General features: G+C 44.1%; 1 long non-coding RNA gene across 1 annotated transcript in view; it reads left to right on the forward strand.

Moving 5' to 3' along the window:
• LOC141372736 (uncharacterized) overlaps positions 1-5,472 on the forward strand; it is an 823,585-nt gene that overhangs the window by 334,450 nt on the left and 483,663 nt on the right. The gene's annotated exons all lie outside the window — the stretch shown is intronic.

The following is a 5,472-nucleotide window of genomic DNA, read 5'->3' on the forward strand; positions in this document are numbered from 1 at the left end:
GTGGACACTCTAACATACCTACTAGTTCTGAAGCAAGGCTGTTGCTATATTGGAGATGAAACAATGGAGATTTTACCCTGGAATGAAAACTCTCGAGGCAGGATGGAGTGGGAAGCAGTGTGGAGGGACTGGCGAAGGGCTTTGGCACAAGGAAGCAGACTCTCTCAGACTATCTCAGACTCCAGGGGCTCCTGGCTGCCTTCTCTGAAGGCATAAGGCTGCTCTTTGCCAGCCCCTCATCACAGTGGTCACGGTAGGCGAGAACTTAAGTTGGGATGACAGTTCTTTCATGCTTTGGGGCGTGGCCTGGGCATGCCAGAAGGGGGCAGAGGGTGAGCCGGATAGTACTTCAGCATATTTTGATCAGAGGCAAGGCTAACTTAAGGATACTATATTTTAATATTCAAGTTTTACATGAGAATGATTTCTGGGGAGAACTGACCTCTTTCCCTTCTTTGATTTTAGTGGCCCAGATAGTGCCAACGTGTGAGTTTGTGGGTCTGAGGGACGAACCTGACCCAGTGGCCGTGGGATATGAGATGTGATTTCCCCAACAGGTGAGACTGGTGGCCAGAGGCTGCCTCTGCCCATATATAGGTTCTCTTTGGTCTGCACAGTGTTGGCCAAGAATTTGAGTTGTCAACACTTAAATGTCAGGTAACATCTTACTTCCAAGTCAGAAGATCTAGTAGCCCTGGGCCTGATTTCTCCATAGTTCTGATTGTCTAGAGCTGGGTGCCCCATGCAATGGGGGCATGCGCTCTCTGGTTCACAAGGATCTCCACTGTTCCGTAGTGTCCCTGTTTCGCCTGACCTGAATTGTTCATTTACAGATCCTGCCTGGCTTTTCTAAGGCTTCTGCTATAAACCATTAGGAAGCTTCTATTTCAAAAAGAAGCAAGACTCATTTGGTTCAAAACCATACAGCAATAAGCACTTCTTGGAGATTTCATGCTAACAGTGGAGACAGTCAAGGGAATGAAGATAGATTTGCAGACTGCCTCATCTCAGAGACCAGGAGTCGAGGCTGTATGTGGTTTTCCCTATCTCCATGCATTTATAGTCCTCACATGTGCAAATTCTAAAGCCTATTTGAAAGCAAGGTCTGGGTGACCCTCTGACCACTTCATAGGAGTTGCCCAATGGGTATACGGTCATTCTATCCCAGCTTTACTTTTGATGTTATCTGCATACTGCTAATTAGTCTAGCTTTTGAGTTACTGAAATCTTAGAAAGAAAAGATGCTTTCTTTCTTTCTTTCTTTCTTTTTTTTTTAACAGTGAGTGGGCTAGAAAAAAACTGTACAGCATTATGAAATGGTTTTGGCAAAGCTCAAAATTATTTGTGCAGTTAATAAACTCTCCATGGCTCCCTCCCTTGTTTCCTGACTCTTGGGAATACAGTGACTTTCCGATCGCAACCTTGCATGTCTGTTCGTTCTTCTCATGACAAATCAAGCACTTGCTTTGATAAGGAAATTAAAGTTATTGAGTTAGTGCTGAGGAAAAACTTATTTTAAACACCACTGATCTCCTAAAAATTCTATCTTTGGGCTTACATACCATGGTTTGCGAAATTACCACCCTATGATACTTGCTAGTTAAATGCAGGTTTGTGGTAAGTTTGTCTTTGTGACAGAATCTCATTTTACTCTAAAGAATTTCCAAGAATATTTCTCCCATTGCCTGCAAGCATATCTACTAACATTTTTTTCCAATTTAAGATACGTAGGATGATTCTTAAAGTGTCTTTTTCCGTCATACTTTGCAAACACACTGGCAATGCACTGGCAATGATAAAAGGAGTAGCTGTTGCCAGCTTGACTCTCTTATAATACTCTTTCCGTCTGATCTCCATTTCTACCCTTGCTGCAGAGGGTTCATTGAAAAGATATGCATCAAAACACTTGCTTAAAAGAGGCATAGCCCTTTGTTTGGAGAGCAGGAATTGCTTTATAATACTAACACTTCCTGTCTGGTAAATACTGTATTTTAAAAAATAAGCTACAATGTATAAAACCAAGGTCATTTCCCACAAAATGTTCATGTTTTTTGTGATTACAAAACACGGCATCTTGTAAAATATTTCCAGTTCTGTTAACTTGAGAAGTTAAGTACTAATGCTTATTATAAAAGTGTCATGTCCCTTAGAATCGTAGAAGCCTAAAGCGGTATAATTCTCGTCTTATTTGGAAAATTAAGTTATAATTATTATCGTATTTAAGATTACATTTTGACACAACACAATACCATTGTGATTCTCAGACCTACAGGAAAAGTTATAAAACGTGAGATTGTCTTCAAAAAAAAGCAACTATTTACAAAACAGGACCAGAAGTAAAATTCCCATTTTGATTTCCGGTCCCAGGATAGGTACACCTTTTAAAGCATGGATATCATTGGATACGGGCGGTCTTAAGTACATTTTATACTTTCTTGTTCTGTTGGTGTGCATTACTTAGTCATACACTTGGTACCTAAAAGTGCTAATCTCATTTTATTTACTGACTTCGGGTTTGACGAGTTACAATGCAAAAAGACACAACGAAACAGTTCCAGTATGGAGGAATCCCCACAGGTATGAGGAGCAGGGAGAGTGTGTGCGCCGCCGGTAGGGTTATTTTCTGAGAGAAATGAAATTTCCAGTTGACCCGTGTACCCAGCGCCTTCTCCAGAAGGAGTCACATCCTCATCCATATTTATGAACTCTGCTCTGTTTCCACTCATTTGTATGCACAAATCCTTCCCTGTGTTCATACAGGTCAATGCTACAGTTGATGTGGTCGAAAGAAAGTCTACAGGGTCATGAGAAAAAGCAGCACCTTGTCCGCACAAGTCCATGGAAGTTTGCTCCTTAACATGCTACTAAAGCAAAGCGTGCGTCTTTAACAGCTCTCACCTACGGGATTCTGCGTGCAGTCATCCAACCGGGTGATTAGAAAGAGGAACACCAAGGCTTCGTATTCACAATTACATTCAGAAAAAGCCTTACACGAGTCTGTGAACACCCACCAGGGAGCGTGCCTGTGGTTCAAAGGTCAGCCTCAGACTGCCCGTCAGCTACAAAGAAACAGCTCTTTCTCATAGAGCTTTCCTCCACACCTCAAAAAGTTGGTATTGTCCAGTTCATGTAAATTTGTCTTGAAATAATTATCACGTTCGTTAAAAAAAAACAAAAAACAAAAACAAAACCCCCAAACCCCAAAACCCCAAACTGTTCTGACTTGAAAAAACTCTAGAGATAATAAAAGTCTGTCTAAGGATCTTCCAGATCTATCTTTCACATACCCTTTAATTTTCCCTGAGGAAATGAATATTATTTACAGTATTTTGCTACTATTCTCAAGGTATTCTCTCCTGTAGGTACAGTCCTTGCCACTTCTCTCTCAACATTCTCAAGTGAATGCTGTTCTTTCATTTTCCAATGAAGTCTGAAGAAGGAGGAAATGGGTTCAGCTGTCGGCGACTTCAGAACCCAGGGTGGCTTTCAAAAGTGTGGCTTCCTGGGACACTTGAGACAAGCCGACTGAAACTCAAATGATCTTGAAATCTGATAGAGGGCATTTCAGTTTCAGAAATCTCTTCCAACATTCATGTAACTATCTCATGTAAAGATTTTGGAAAGCCGGAGAACTGTAACCCCCACCCTTTTCTATTGCAAGTTTTCATCGGCAACACAGTTACAACTGGATAAGGAATCAGCTGGTGAAGGTCACCCTGGTGCTTGGATCGGCTGACAGGCACTCCGCCACTGAGCATGCATTGGGTGGAAACCCACTGCCTTCTTCCTGACACTGGCTTTTCCCAACCAATGAGGAAACCTGCCAGCAAGTGAGGGGGTGGGAAGTACATGCCCCCTAGAGATGTGCTTGCTGGTCCTGTGTCCCTGGGCAGAGCTGCTTCCCCTAAGGGAGCCTCTTCTTGCTTCGGGCAGCCACTCCTGGGGGACAGTCCCCACTGGCCGACCAGCATTAAGGAGATGAGCAGGAGCTAGATGTCCATAGACCTCTTGTATCTCCCCTCTGGTCCCCAGCCCACCCACTTGCTACCCAGTGTTTTCTCCAGCTTGTCACACTGCTTCCCATAAATTGGGTGCACATCCTCTGGGAAGGACTAAGGCTTAATACTACGGTCTGATGAACTCTTTGCTTTGTAGCTACCTGAAGAATGCCTGTCCATTACTATGAGATGCCTTTTTTAGACAGAGATGAGAACTGTTTTGTGAAGGAAGGGGCGATCAAGGGAGAGAAAGGTCAAAAGACTATAGCATGCCTTCTTTAGAGATACTTTGGGTCCAGAATCCGTTGTATTGCCATTGCATTTGCACAGACAGGTGTCCTAGGTCCCTGGGATGGACGGAGCTCCAGTTAGCCAGCATGCTGTGGGACCGCCCTTTCCACCCATCCCCTGTCTCTGCTCGCCAAATGAAGACATAAAAAGCATGTGGGACCACAGAGATGGCAGAAAATGAATGTTGGGCTTAATGTGGCACTTCATTTAATTCCAAAATATAACAAAATAGCTCTATGTCTTTTTTTTTTTTTAAGTTTAGCTTTTACAATCAGTGCTGTATATTGCAATTCATCACTTTCTGGGTGGCTTGCAAGAAGTTAATCCCTCCCCCCCCCTTTTTTTCCCTCCCAAGGCCAGCCAGGTGAATATTGGTGGGTCTCTAGTTACCACATGCCTTGATACAAAGAATGGATGTCTCTGTGTGCAGGAAGCTACTGAGGGTCTGTGCACACCTGGAAGCCAAGAAGGTACACAGAGATTGGGCCGGTTGGCAGAAAGGAGTCCCCATGTGGGTAGGAGACGCAGAAGAGTATGTGTAGAGAAGGCTTTAGAAAGGAGAAGAAATCCCAGGGAAGTTGCCTTCAGCTCTACACTTCTGCTTATACCTGTTCATTAGCTAAAAACCAGGTAAGGACTGAGCTTGACCCCTCCAGGCCAGAGCTCAGAACTAATCATGCGCTGCATCTCTGGAGGACAGCCACAAAACCTCAGTCCAGGACTGCTCCACAGCAGAGACCTCTCCCTCCTTGTGTTCCAAAGTTTTAGGGGGTGGGGAGGATGGATTTAGCCCCTCATCATTTTGTTTTTGATGAAGGACTTAATCCCAGGATCACAGGCCAGGGAGCCTCACCGAAGAGAAAAACCTCTGCTCTGGTATTGCATCCCAACCAACCATCACTTCTGTCCACAGGGAACCTGCTCAAAGGCTTCATCAGCTCTGGACTCACTGTGGCCACTGGGCAGTCCACCCTCAGCTCAGACCTCTTGGGCCAGGCCAGAGCATCATGTCACAGTCGAGGGTGCCTATGCGTAGAGCAACGGGACTCCAGGAAGGAGAAAAGACATGCTGGGATTGAGGATGGAAATACATTTCTATCCTTTAAAAAATGCCCTTTCCTGGCTGACCTTGTAAATACTAAAACACATTATAGCTGGTGCCATAGCTACTAGTGATTGGTAA

The sequence above is a fragment of the Callorhinus ursinus genome, unplaced genomic scaffold (genome assembly GCF_003265705.2).
Source record: "Callorhinus ursinus isolate GAN/ISIS: 27379988/994484 unplaced genomic scaffold, GSC_fseal_2.0 scaffold5, whole genome shotgun sequence".
In the NCBI taxonomy this organism is placed as follows: Eukaryota; Metazoa; Chordata; class Mammalia; order Carnivora; family Otariidae; genus Callorhinus; species Callorhinus ursinus.